At 33.3% G+C, this 15,046-nt stretch overlaps 1 long non-coding RNA gene across 2 annotated transcripts in view; it reads left to right on the forward strand.

Moving 5' to 3' along the window:
• The window catches only part of LOC138698319 (uncharacterized), a 76,075-nt gene extending 62,720 nt beyond the window's left edge, over positions 1 to 13,355 (forward strand). For both annotated transcript variants that reach the window (XR_011331830.1, XR_011331829.1), the window contains one exon: positions 6,902 to 13,355. This is a non-coding gene — a long non-coding RNA (uncharacterized lncRNA). The remainder of the gene's footprint in view (positions 1 to 6,901) is intronic.
• Positions 13,356 to 15,046: the final 1,691 nt, after the last annotated feature.

The raw sequence follows: 15,046 nt of genomic DNA on the forward strand, positions 1-15,046 counted from the left end.
CTCCACTGCATACATCGCCGACTAGCTACATAGACTTTACTAATCAGACTACTGAAGCATACAAACAATTATTCTTCCTCTGACACATATCGTCAAGTGAGATGTACTGCCTGATAATAGATGTACAGCTGTCAAAAAAGAAGTGGCCGCACTCGTGAACAGCGAATATTTTCTAAGTCCACTTCTGATAACGGTGATGTTACATGATGCAGTTGCTTGTAGAAGGAGTTTCGCAACTAAGACGTTTAAGCAAGTCATTCACATCTGTGTCTCATAGACCAGCAGTACTGTGTTCGCATAATGATTCGAAGGTTGTGAGTTCGAGCTATGTTGAAGTTATCATTTAAATGTTTTATCGTTCTTTAGCGACATAAATAATATTTAATTTATCATTTTATTTTGTTATCGTTCGTTAGCGATATAAATAATATTCAAATTATAATTTATATTCTGTTATCTTTCTTTACTGATATAAATAATATTCAAATTATCATTTATATTCTGTTATCGTTATTTAGTGGTATGAATAATATTTAAGTTATCACTTATACTCTGTTATGTTTCTCTAGCGTTATAAATAATATTCAAGTTATCGTTTTATTTTGTTACCGTTATTTAGCGATATAAATAATATTCCAGATATAATTTATATTCTGTTATCGTTATTTAGTGATATGAATAATATTTAAGTTATCACTTATACTCTGTTATGTTTCTCTAGCGTTATAAATAATATTCAAAACATCATTTTATTTTGTTACCGTTCTTTAGCGATATAAATAATATTCAAGTTATCATTTATATTCTCTTATCGTTCTTTACTGATATACATAATATTCAAATTATTATCTATATTCTGTTGTCGTTCTTTAGTGATATAAATAATATTTAAGTTATCACTTATACTCTGTTATGTTTCTTTAGCGTTATAAATAATATTCAAAATATCATTTTATTTTGTTACCGTTCTTTAGCGATATAAATAATATTCAAGTTGTCTTTATATTATGTTATCGTTCTTTAGCGTTATAAATAATATTTAAGTTATCATTCTATTTTTTTATCGTTTGTTAGCGATATAATAATATTCAAGTTATCATTTATGTTCTGTTATCGTTCTTTAGCGATATAAGTAACATAAATTTAATGTTAGATTTGAAACAATAAGCTACTTACTTACTTACTTATGGTTTTTAAGGAATCCGGAGGCTCATTGCCGCCCTCACATAAGCTCGCCATCGGTCCCTATCCTGAGCAAGATTAATCCAGTTCCTACCATCATATCCCAAATACCTCAAATCCATTTCAATATTATTCTCCTATCTACTTCTCGGTCTCCCCGAAGGTCTTTTTCCCTCCGCCCTCCCAACTAACACTCTATAAGCATTTCTGGATTCGCCCATACGTGCTACATGCCCTTCTCATCTCATACGTCTGGATTTAATGTTCCTAATTATGTCAGGTGAAGAATACAATGCGTGCAGTTCTGCGTTGTGTAACTTTCTCCATTCTCCTGTAACTTCATCCCTCTGAGCCCCAAATATTTTCCTAAGAACCTTATTCTCAAACACCCTTAATCTCAGTTCTTCTCTCAAAGCGAGACTCCAAGTTTCACAACCATACAGAACAACCGGTAATATAACTGTTTTATAAATTCTAACTTTCAGATTTTACAGTCAGAATATTGTTATTAGTATCTCTTTGTTGTTACCTATTGCTTTAAAAAGAATGTGTTTAATTTGTAATTTAAGTCATTTTTTTCTAATATTCCTTTACTTTTTACATTTGTTTTTAAATCTTTTTTATTGCGCCTACTATTATATATTGCCTTTCAAGAATTTCGTTATTCGTTAGTTGTAAGCCATCGCTTGTGTTACTATTTTAATTATTGTAATTGTTCCTGAATCATGTATATAACTTGTAACCGTAAATCATTACTTGTAATATCTCTTTATTACCCTTAACTGTTTCATTGTTCATCAATTAAGTATTAATTTGCAAGTGAAAGCCAAACTATGTTTTATCATTCTAATATTGATTATCTTTTTAAAGTCATGTATTTACTCTGAAACGGTTAGACATTCTGGTATGTCTTTTGCGTTGATTATTCCTCAAACATCTCATTAACCTTAACAGGAGCCATTCTTTCACTAATGTGCATACTTCTACATAATTCATGTGAATTGTAACTGTGACCACTATTTTATATTATCACTTTATTTTGGTTACTGTTTATAAAATATGTATTTTGATGTCAACTATAACCCTAATATACCTCAGGGTGAAATAGGGTTTGTTAAATTGGATAATAAAAAAAAACTTTCAGATTTTTTGACAGCAGACTAGATGACAAAAACCGAATAATAGCAGGCATTTCCCATATTTATTCTGCGTTTAATTTCCTCCCGAGTGTCATTTATATTTGAAAAAATCTGAAAGTTAGAAATTATAAAACAGTTATATTACCAGTTGCTCTCTATGGTTGTGGAACTTGGACTCTCACTTTGAGAGAGGAATAGAGATTAAGGGTGTTTGAGAATAAGTTTCTTAGGAAAATATTTGGGGCTAAGAGAGATGAAGTTACAGGAGAATGGAGAAAGTTACACAATGTATTGTATTCTTCACCTGACATAATTAGGAACATTAAATTCAGACGTTTGAGATGGACAGGGCATGTAGCACGTATGGGCGAATCCAGAAATGCATATAGAGTGTTAGTTGGGAGACCGGAGGGAAAAAAACCTTTGGGGAGGCCGAGACATAGATGGGAGGATAATATTAAAATGGATTTGAGGGAGATGGGATATGATGATAGAGAGTGGATTAATCTTGTACAGGATAGGGACCGATGGCGGGCTTATGTGAGGACGACAATGAGCCTACGGGTTCCTCAAAAACAATTTGTAAGTAAGTAAGTAAGTAAGTAAGTAAGCCATGGCAATCACTATTTTTTATATAAGACATCTTACTTACATATCATCGCTATCTACACTAATAACGGAGTTTGTCTATGCTGTAGGACTTTTGAATCACTCTGTATATTAAAAAAAATTCAATTCGCAGAAGAGTGATAAACATAAACGAATCGCCTCACGCAGAAAGGGCTTCAGTCAATTAGACCTAGCTTTCAGAAAACGAAAAAAAACTTTGTGTACGCTATATCCCTTTCTGCATGGGGCCAATCAAACATCTGTCGGCTCTTGATTAGATTGGGTATTCCTCGTGGTTTGTTCAGAGACACGTACAGTAAATGACAGTGATATTGATTTCTAGACGATCTGGACAGGAGAAGGGGCTCTACAAACGCCAAAAATCATCAACACAAAAATTACAGTGACAAAATCGTTATTGTCTGTCACAGCGATTTTTCAGGAGCTGTCACAGTTCGGAGCAGTGACGGCAAAACGATCTCACACAGCACCCCTAATTCAAACGTAAACTTAAAAGGCACTTGGTCAGTAATTGAGACACTTCAGATATGACTTCCTGTAAATAGTTCTCTTATTCTAGTATAAAATACTTAAATCTCTGGTAGTTTTATTCCTATATAATTAGTCGACGTTTGATTTGTACTGCGGTAACTAATTCTTCCTTTGTTCTTAATTTCTATAATAAATTGTGCAGTCTTTATTAATCGAGTAATGTTTTACTGCTGTAATTCTATTGCAATTGTAAATTTAATTTTAATTGCATTCTTGTTATTGTAGTTATAATCATCTGATACAAAGGAAGAGGCGGCTGATGGCTTTATTTATACAAGGTTAAATTAATAAATATTAATACTAAATACAAACATGTAATGTTTTATATCTAATAGATTTAATGTACAGAGTGTCTCAGGAGGAATGTAAAACACTTCAGGATAATGTACTGTCCGTTACTCAGGAGAAGACGAGCGGAAAGAATGTGACCTTCTTGACTATTGCTGCTGATTATTATAAACATCGCTCAGATAAGCATCCCAGTAGCCAGGTTATTACTCGTGCAGGAAACATGAGTAACAATGCGTATGGAAATTAAAGCTGAGTTGAACAGAAGGAGACCTAATGTTTCCGCTTACTGCAGTACAAATATTGCACGTGTTGTCGTACGTTATCTGTTCACATCCCTTCCTCCTCAGTCCGCTTTCGTCTTCTCCTGAGTCACCGACAGTAGTTTGGATTGGCCTGCTTCGATTTAACCTGATATACCAATGTTCGAGATGTTCATTCATAGTGTTTTGCCCAAGGACAAGTCTTTCACTACAAACCCAGCATTCTCCAATTCTCCTCCTTCCTCTTAATCTCAGCATACGATCCATGTATCTAAATGATATCTATCATCTGATATCTTATTCAGGTATGAATTTTCTTCCGTTCACCATTCTTTCCAGTGCATACTTCATTACGCAGTTTCTTGTTAGTAACCCAACCAATTTCTTCTTCTCCTCCTGATCATTTGAACCTTGTTATTTCTTTACCCACTTTTTCCAGAGCAGCTTATTTCTTATTCTATCTGTCCATTCACTTTCTCCATTCTTTTGCATATCCACATTTCAAATACTTCTAGCCGTTTCTCTTCACTTCGTAATGTCCATATTTCTCTCCCACTCTTTCCAGAGATCTGCAGAAGATGTTTTCTTTTCTTTTAAAAGCTTCCTTTGCCACTGCTGTCTTTTTGACTTCTGGCATCAGCTCATGTTCTACTTACAGCATATTACACTCCAAATATTTGAAGTTGTTCGTTTGTTCCACTGCCTCATTTCGAATAGCAAGCTTACTTCCCTTAGTTTTCTTCCGATAACAATGGTCATCTTGTTTGCATTTATCTTCATCTCATACTGCTCATAGCTGCCACTATCATGTCCCTTAGTATCGTCTTCTTTTACTATAATGTTATCAAATTATTATTTAGACTTATTCTAAGTATAAATGTTTGAAATTCAATTGTCATTGTCTATTAAGTCTTATAATAATTAAAACTAAATGTTGGGAATAAAGAATAACATAAAGGGTAATTTATGAACACTACATATTTTAGTTTTCTAAAAAGCAATTTTAATAAGAGACGTACTAACGTCAAAATCTTCGGAACAAGATTTCTCTGCATCATATGTTGCATCATTACAAAAGTATTTGTAATATAATAATAATAATAATAATAATTATTATTATTATTATTATTATTATTATTATTCTTTGTTTATACTGGCAGAGTTAAGGCCATAGGGCCTTCTCTTACACTCTACTAGGTCACAAAGTATACAAGCAGTTAATATTTAACAAAAAGTTAAAGAACAGAATACTAACATATTACAAAAAAAAAAAAAAAAAAAAAAAAGACATATCCAAGAATTTTGGAACTGTAATAATATTTTAATACTCTTAAGAGATCGTAGTAATTCTGATTATAGTGCAGAGAAAACGAGAAACTAAGATGATGACGACGATGACAAGAAATCGATGCAAGATTAGTCACTTTTCTCTTTTTCACTTGCAGTATTACAATAAAAATGTCTAAACGCTTTTATACATCTTGATTACACAACTTCGGAATATGTATTATATGTCTTTCTCGTGTTAAATTTTACCCTACCTGGTTAACATGTTTCGGCCTGCTATTGGCCAGCAACAACCAGTTCTGAAGATGGCCAATTGCAGGCCGAAATATGTTAACCAGGTAGGGTAAAATTTAACACGAGAAAGACATATAATACATATTCCTAAACGCTTTTCTATCAATTTCAAGTCTTTATTTTCACTCCTTTACGCATATCTGACTGATTATTGTTTGATAACATCGCACTTGTCTATTCCCTATCTTCCTTTAAATTCTGAGTCCCTCAGAATTCCCAATCTTCCACACATTCTGTTTCTATTTCCTATGGTAGGTACGGGTTGGAAATCACCTTTATGGATTTCTGTTTGACTATAATTATATGTGTACAAAACCGCCTTTGCTTATCATAAAATAAATAAATTTTCATTAACGTTTTCGATATTTGTGTATCATCTTCCGATGTAAAATGTTAGATTGATATGATGAAAACCTTGCCTATTAGAAGGAACTTAATGTGGTAATTTTCGGGTCATACTAGTGTGATTGCTTGGACTTAACTTAGGTTGATCTATGATATACATGCTATGTTAGGTTAAATCACTGCGAGTCATATGATATGATCTAAAATATAAAATAAAACTGTTTAAGAATTGTAACCACTATTAGCGTAGTTATTGAAAAGTAAACACTTTGTATAAACACTTTAAGAGTTTAAATCACTTTGAACATGTGTTGGCTGTATTTGCCGATTTAAATCACTGCAATCACCACTATTAGTTTATTCATTGAAATGTGAACACTTTGTAAAATCACGTTGAACATATGTTGGCTGTATTTGCCGATTTAAAGTTCGTTGAATAGGGCAGTTTCAAGATCAACAGAAACTGCCCTATTCAACGAACTAATAGTGGTTACAATTCTTAAACAGTTTTATTTTATATTTTAGATCATATCATATGACTCGCAGTGATTTAACCTAACATAGCATGTATATCATAGATCAACCTAAGTTAAGTCACACTAGTATGACCCGAAAATTACCACATTAAGTTCCATTTAATAGGCAAGGTTTTCATCATATCAATCTAACATTTTACATCGGAAGATGATACACAAATATCGAAAACGTTAATGAAAATTTATTTATTTTATGATAAGCAAAGGCGGTTTTGTACACATATAATTATAGTCAAATATTAATAGCTTATCGGCAAACTTCAACATGAAATTTATGGATTTCGTTTTCCCTTTCTTAAATGATTAGTAATTATTATTGATCTGCGAAGCTTGAATTATTTGGATAAAACTTATCTTCTAGATACCTATTATTTTCTAGATTTATATTTTTATTTATTTATTTCAGGTCTGCGGGAAATACACGGTGAAACGAGGATTGATTTGAAGCAAATTAACACAAGATGAATAAGAAAAAGGTCAAAAAGAGAGAATACAAAGGAGCAAGCGTAAAAAAATATACTACTACCCTCAGTCCTACTGCGTTGAGAGTTCTTAAGCCTCCTGCGTTCAAAGATGTTACGCCTATTGCGTTCAAAGCTGTTAACCTTACTGCACTCAAAGATGTTAAGCCTACTGCATTCAAAGATGTTAAGCCTACTGCATTCAAAGATGTTAAGCCTACTGCATTCAAAGATGTTAAGCCTACTGCATCCAAAGATGTTAAGCCTACAGCGTTCAAAACTGTTAAGCCTACTGCATCCAAAGATGTTAAGCCTACTGCATCCAAAGATGTTAAGCCTACTGCATCCAAAGATGTTAAGCCTACTGCGTTCAAAGCTGTTAAGCGTACTGCATTCAAAGCTATTAACCCTACTGCATTCAAAGCTGTTAAGAAACCAGTAGTAGTAGTAGTGAAAAAGAAGAAGAGGAAGAAAAGGAAACGCTTCCGAAAGCAATTTCGAGTAGCAATGAAAAAGAGGAGAAAGAGGAGGAGAAGGAAATGCTTCCGAAGACCAGACCTCAAGAGAACAGATGTCAAAAATAAGTTTGATAGTCTCGACGTTAGACTTCTCAATGCGGCTTTGCTATCAGGAAAAGTAGATGCAAGTTATGAGAACTCAAAAACTTTACCGAGCCTCATTGGAAGTAGACCTTTTGTTAGGGCGAGGAAAAGAATAGGTAAAATTTCCATATGGAATGATAACGCAGATGCATTTCAAAGTCTTCTCCATTTGGTCACAACAGCTGGCTTTATTCCTGACAGTCAGGCCTTAAACAGACTATTCCCTAGATTTCTCAAAAGTCTCTTAAAAGATGAAAATGAATGTCTGGTATATGACAAGGAAGCGAAGGAAGAAATCGAACTGTATGTAGGAAGTCCCAAGTGGTTTAGATATTTTCTTAATCAAAATCAAGATATAAAACTCAGAAGAAAGGGACAAAATTATTCTGCAGCTCTAAGATTTACACAGAGAGTTCTAAAGCTCTTCTATGCTGAATTAGAATGGAATGTATGTACCAGTCCAAAGAACATCTTCACTTTGAACCACTATTTCATTTGTATAAATACACCCCAAAAATGTAAGTCATACATAGATGAAACAACTCAGACACATTTTACGTCACATGAAGAATGTGATTCTATGAGAATCATTGCTTGTTGCAATGCATTGGGTGAATTTCTTCCTCCAGTACTTGTGTTGAAGGGAGTCAATATAGAGAGAGAATTTCGACACGAATTCGAAGCGGGATGGCATGTATTCGGCAATAAATTCTCAGCAAATTTTCATCCTCAGTTGTTCTCAAAATGGTTTCTGAATGATTTCACAAAAAATATACCTGATGGGAAAACTTTGTTAATCTTGGATGGAAGAAAGTTACATCGGGACACATTTTTTCCCTTGAAAGAACCAGAAGTCAATATACAGTTTCTTCCAACTCTCATTACGAGACGACACAGGCCTTTAGGCAGCTGCTTCAGCATTCTCAGAAAAAGTTTCAACCACATGAAAAAGGTTCGCAGGAGTTACTTGAAACAGATAAGTGAGACATTTTGCATGGTTGATGCATGTGCCATCCTTAGGGAGGCCTGGAGAATATCAGTTTCAAACTCGAATGAGAAGTCTTGGTTCGAGTCAATAGGGATCTATCCCTATAATCCTGATGCTCTCCGTCATCATTCGAACCCAAGACCAGAAGTCAATATTAACTTTCGTAATATCAGGATTCCTTCATTCATTTCTTCTGTGCCTCGTAGAAGAGAGATAGAAGGAAACACTTGTGCACCATTCCGTCCCAGACGTAAAGGGCCATCGAGCGAAATTAACGTAATAAGGGACTTGTTTGGATTCCCCGCTTCAGAGCTTTCCAAGGAACCAGTCAACTTGCGAAAGAAGAAGCACAATGGACAACGCAAAGAGAATGCAGAGAAATCATCTTGAGCTACCAATTCCAAAAATCATTCTGCAAACGATTTAAGGTACGATGTTGGAGGTGATTACATAAATTAATGGAAAAATCTTACACACTGATTTGAATTCAGGAGACTGTTAATTAAAAAAATATGCAGTTACAACACAAATTATTTGTAACTGCATATTTCATACAAACATATTTCGTGTATAAGATTTTTGTGCATGAGTTCATCGGAATATTCTCTCGCTAGTGGAACCAAAATTGATGCATTAAGGGCACTGGGAAATATATGTATGGCAAGAAAATCGAATTTTCGTTTTTTCCTTTAAACATTTGCTTAACAGATATGTATTACTCTGTTTCCTTGTTTTCGGAAATTTAAATGTTTGATAATGAGCTTTTAATCGTGGTGCTCTGACTGGGCACATTCATTGTTATGTTTTTGTTACGTATTTGTCTTTCCTAGTAAATTGTGATTTTTTTTTTTTAATTTCAGGCATTTTTTCTCAGAAACTCTTTCACATAAAAGGCTGATTTTCTTTTCTGCAGGTTCATTGTGTAAAGGAGTTAACGGGAGTTTCAGAAATTTTTAGCTGAACTTGATTTAGTTGAAAGAAATATCGGTACACAAAAAAATCATTAAATCAGATCATATAACTTTGAAAAAATGACATTAAATGAATGACTTATGAAACCTTTGAATTCCAATGACAAGTTTTAGAAAAACAGAATAAACATTTAAACATGTTATGATTGGGAGGTACCTATGTGAATTGACATCTTTTACTATAATTTTGCATTACTTAGCAGTTAGAGCTTTGGTAATTACACTACATTTTGACTTCAGACACATTTAATAAGAAAATGTTGGTGAATAAGTGGTAAAGTATTCATCATTCTAGCTCAAAATGTATTGGAGATACTGTAGTTAATTTTGAAATTATTAAATGTTAACATAAAACCAGAATATTGTACGAAATGGAAATATACAAATTGGAGATTTATCCTTCGAAGAGGTGGAAAAAATCAAATATCTTGGAGCAACAGTAACAAATATAAATGACACTCGGGAGGAAATTAAACGCAGAATAAATATGGGAAATGCGTGTTATTATTCGGCTGAGAAGCTCTTATCATCCAGTCTGCTGTCCAAAAATCTGAAAGTTAGAATTTATAAAACAGTTATATTACCGGCTGTTCTGTATGGTTGTGAAACTTGGACTCTCATTCTGAGAGAGGAACATAGGTTAAGGGTGTTTGAGAATAAGGTTCTTAGGAAAATATTTGGGGCTAAGCGGGATGAAGTTACAGGAGAATGGAGAAAGTTACACAACGCAGAACTGCACGCATTGTATTCTTCACCTGACATAATTAGGAACATTAAATCCAGACGTTTGAGATGGGCAGGGCATGTGGCATGTATGGGCGAATCCAGAAATGCATATAGAGTGTTAGTTGGGAGACCGGTGGGAATAAGACCTTTAGGGAGGCCGAGACGTAGATGGGAGGATAATATTAAAATGGATTTGAGGGAGGTGGGATATGATGATAGAGACTGGATTAATCTTGCACAGGATAGGGACCGATGGCGGGCTTATGTGAGGGCGGCAATGAACCTTCGGGTTCCTTAAAAGCCATTTGTAAGTAAGTAACATAAAACCAAGCAGAACACTTCCCAGTGTAGTTAATTTTGAAATGATTAAATGTTAACATAAAACCATGTAGAACACTTCCCAGTGTAGTTAATTTTGAAATTATTAAATGTTAACATAAAACCATGCGGAACACTTTCCAGTGTCCTTAAGGTCATTAGTATTACTTTGTAATGTAACTATATACGAATATCTTTACCGTTTTAAAACAAACATCTCTCATAAAATGATATAGAAGATTGTCTCCTACAGTATCCAAATACCACTTTTCCAACCGAAAGCTCAAGGCTACAGTAACATAACTGATAAATGAAGATCACAACAATTAAATCATCAATACTGAACCCTGAATTAGTAGTCTTTGTGAAAATGAACAATATAATTTAAAAGAAAATAGCCTACTGCTGGCATAATATAGGTGGAAACGTAACAGAAACTATACATTATGAGCTTATAGATTGCACTTTTTTATTTGAATATTCAGTTATTCAACAAATGCTATGCAGGATGTTTAATTTTTTTGAATGACTAAGGTGTTTTCAGTTTATAATGTCTAGTTATATATGATAGGAATCGGCATTGAGAAAATTAATATTGGTTACTGATAGAGTAGAAGGATTGAATTACAAGTGGAACGCTGAAATGAAGGAAAATATGATAAAGAGAATAGTTGACTAAGAGAACTGGAAAAGAAAGGACAGTAGAAGAACGTAGTGAGTAGGACACAGTTTTTAGTTATTTTAAAATGCAGTATATTAAGCGTTAGCTACAGCTTACAGCAGTAAAATTTTTGGAAATAATCAACATATTTTTCCTCCAATACTGTATCTTATATAATAATGAAAATTGTATGTGTAAAACAGTGTCCTTCTGCTATATGAGATAATATTTTTACGATTTAAAAAAATGTTTATATATATATATTTTTTTTTTCAAAATTCAAAATGGTGGCAGTTTACAGTACAGTAATGAAGCGTTTCCCTCATAACTCATAAACTTGTTAACTTTTTCATGTTCTCTCTCTTTTATTTTAGTGCTGAAACTCATGTTTACAATATCATGCTCTTTCAACTACATTTCTTAATAAATTATATCTTTTTTATTTTGTATTAGAAGAAAATACTGATATTTGACCATTTTTTTAAATGAATTTATTTTTTATCAGACAATCTATCAAAGGTAGAGAAGTGATCTTGCATCATACTGTAGACATAACATGCATAAATACACTGAAAAAAGTTCATCGCAGAATGTTGGATAATTTTCGAATTATGTGGGAAATGCTTCATCACTGCACAGTGAACTGAATTTTGAAAAAAAAAAAAAAAAAAAAAAAACCGCAAATAATTTGTTTAAATTGTAAAAATATTTTTTTTCATATAGCAGAAGGACAGTGTTTTACACATTCTAATTTTCATTATTGTACAAGATACAGTAATGGAGGAAAGAAATGTTCAACATTTCCAAAATTTTACTGCTGTATGCTGTAGTTAACCCCTTAAAAACAGGACTGTTAAAAGAATTAATAAGTATATTGGTGTTATGGAGGGACTGTTTAATATAATGTGTGATGGATAATGCTTATCTGACATGTTTACAATTGAATTATGGAAGTTAAGATGTATCCTAGTTTGTTAGTTCTAGTGTTTTGAAAATTAATAAATGGAAATGTTTTGTTTTGTTACAAATATGATGCACCATTCAAATTTTTTGGGACATATACATGGAGTCCTATAAAACTCGAATTGCACTGTTTGTAATTTTGACAGTAATCAGTTATAACATTGACTCTTATGCTAAATTGAGATTATCAAAGAAATGTAGTTTGAGTTGTGTGTAGTCATTTTATATTTAGCTTGGTTACAGAAGTGTTACAAATTTAAAAATGGGTCGCAAGAGGTGATTAAATCATATTATACTTTTTTTTAGCATTATTAGTTGACATTTTTACAGAATAAACTTCAGGTGATCTCAAAAGCAAACTATAACGATACTGATACAGAAACAGTTAAATGTCTTCTGCTTAAGAAATGATAGTTAAACTAACATACCGTTGCAGCCCAAAAACAGCCTTGTAAGTTATATGAATGTAATTTCCTAAAATAATTGTAAAGGAACATGTGATATAATGTTTATTTATGTTTTTAATGTAAAGTCTGACCTATTTTTAGTTTAAATAATGACATTTATCTGCTTTATTTTCTTGTAAAAATGTTTGTAATCTAATCTTTTAAGAGATGTGTCCTTGTCCTGCCTAGAAATCACCATATAGCCCAACGGATCATGTATGTGCACAGCCCCAAGGGTATCTCAGTATGAATGGTAGGTACGAACTTCGGCGATGCCGAGTTTCAACGGCCAACGAGTTGCTGCTTTTCCTGCAATGTTCCTGACTATTTATCTAACTCAGGGATGTCACGATCTGAGCAAGTGAAAACGGACTTCAATCCACTTCTAGATCCAACTGCGGAAATGTATTAAATAATAAATGCTAATCTTTGACTCCACATTACACTACAACAGCACACCCCCACAGGAAAAACAAATAAAAGGAGCAAGACCACCACCAACCAGTTCTGAAGATGTCCCATAACAGGCTGAAACATGTTAATCAGGTACGGTAAAACTTAACACGAAAAATACATATAATACATATTCCGAAGGTATATAGTGTTAAAAGTTGTGTAATCAAGATGTATATTAAATAGTGTTGTGATCGTTTTGTAAGGGATGTACAAACTGGAAGAAGTGAGTTTGAGTATTTTGTAAATGTATTAAATGAATTAAGACAAATTTGTGACAATTATATTTGTTTACAAAACGTAACCAAATTCTGCAGAATAAAGTCTTCCGGTTTCTTATGTTAGTGTAACAAAGAAAAAAATATAAATAATTAACAAAATATCATTATAAATGATGTTGCTGTAATAAAAATTAAATTATATTTCCAATTAGAATAATAAGGCTTTCTTAAATGTTGGTCAGACCGACTTGTTTCCTTTGAAATGATAAAACCAATGTCTAGGGCAGTGGTTCCTAAACTTTCTGAAGGTGCGACCCACTCTTTGGCGAGACTTCTGTTTGCAACTCACCCTCCTCCAACCACTCTATTGGTTCTTGACTCCATTCGAGAAATTCTTGCAAAAAAAACTATAATTTTTCTCAAAACCAGTGGATAACACCCAAAATAAGATTTTAAACTGTTGTTTTAGAGTAGTATCTGATAGAAACTCAAAAGAATTGCGACAATCACAGATGGATATTGAATCCATTTTTAGATATTCGTGTTCAACTGGCTAGAATTCAAAAAAGGAAAGAGGTGAAAACTCATTGAAATATGTACCTACTGATGAGAAATTAAATTCCCCCTCCCCCCCGCAGAGCATCTACTAGTTTTGAATCAAAATAATATCTCGAGTTTGCAAGAGGAGCTCTTAATATTTTTTTTATAAAATTTTCAACCTCGTATTTATCAAAATAAGTTTCTCGTTTGTTAATATCATCAAGACAAAGACGAGAAATCTCCTTGAACTTAAAAATGATATCACTATGAATGTGTGGAATATTTAGTCCCAGTTTGAGAAGCTACATTCTGAAAACAGCCACACATATCACAATTATTTTTTTTTTACTGAAACATTTTTTTATTTCTATGTTCAACATTGTTTAAGTTTCTAAATCATCATCATCATCATCATCATCATCATCATCATCATCATCATCAGCAGCAGCAGCAGCAGCAGCAGCAGCAGCGCTACAACCCATCAAGAGTCCTGGCTGTCCCAAGAAGTCTTCGTCACTCCTCTCTGTTTTTTGCTCTACCAGTGCAGCTACGAACTATGTTTCTAAATACAAAACAAATTTATGTTGATAAGGCAGTTTTTATTTGATTTTGTAAATCATTTCGCAACCCCCCAGAGGGACGCGACCCTCACTTTGGGAACCACTGGTCTAGGGTAATGCTGTTACCTGCTGTAAAGCTCAGAGTTGAATTTAAAATACAATCTGTCAGTATATTTCTTGAATTGATCTTATTAAGCCTCATCAAAATAAATAAATAAATAGATAGATAGATAGATAGATAGATAGATAGATAGATAGATAGATAGATAGATAGATAGATAGGTAGGTAGGTAGGTAGGTAGGTAGGTAGGTAGGTAGGTAGGTAGGTAGGTAGGTAGGTAGGTAGGTAGGTAGGTAGGTAGGTAGGTAGGTAGGTAGGTAGGTAGGTAGGTAGGTAGGTAGGTAGGTAGGTAGGTAGGTAGGTAGGTAGGTAGGTAGGTAGGTAGGTAGGTAGGTAGGTAGGTAGGTAGGTAGGTAGGTAGGTAGGTAGGTAGGTAGATAGATAGATAGATAGATAGATAGATAGATAGATAGATAGATAGATAGATAGATAGATAGATAGATAGATAGATAGATAGATAGATAGATAGATAGATAGATAGATAGATAGATAGATAGATAGATAGATAGATAGATAGATA

The sequence above is a fragment of the Periplaneta americana genome, chromosome 4, assembly GCF_040183065.1.
Source record: "Periplaneta americana isolate PAMFEO1 chromosome 4, P.americana_PAMFEO1_priV1, whole genome shotgun sequence".
Lineage (NCBI taxonomy): Eukaryota > Metazoa > Arthropoda > Insecta > Blattodea > Blattidae > Periplaneta > Periplaneta americana.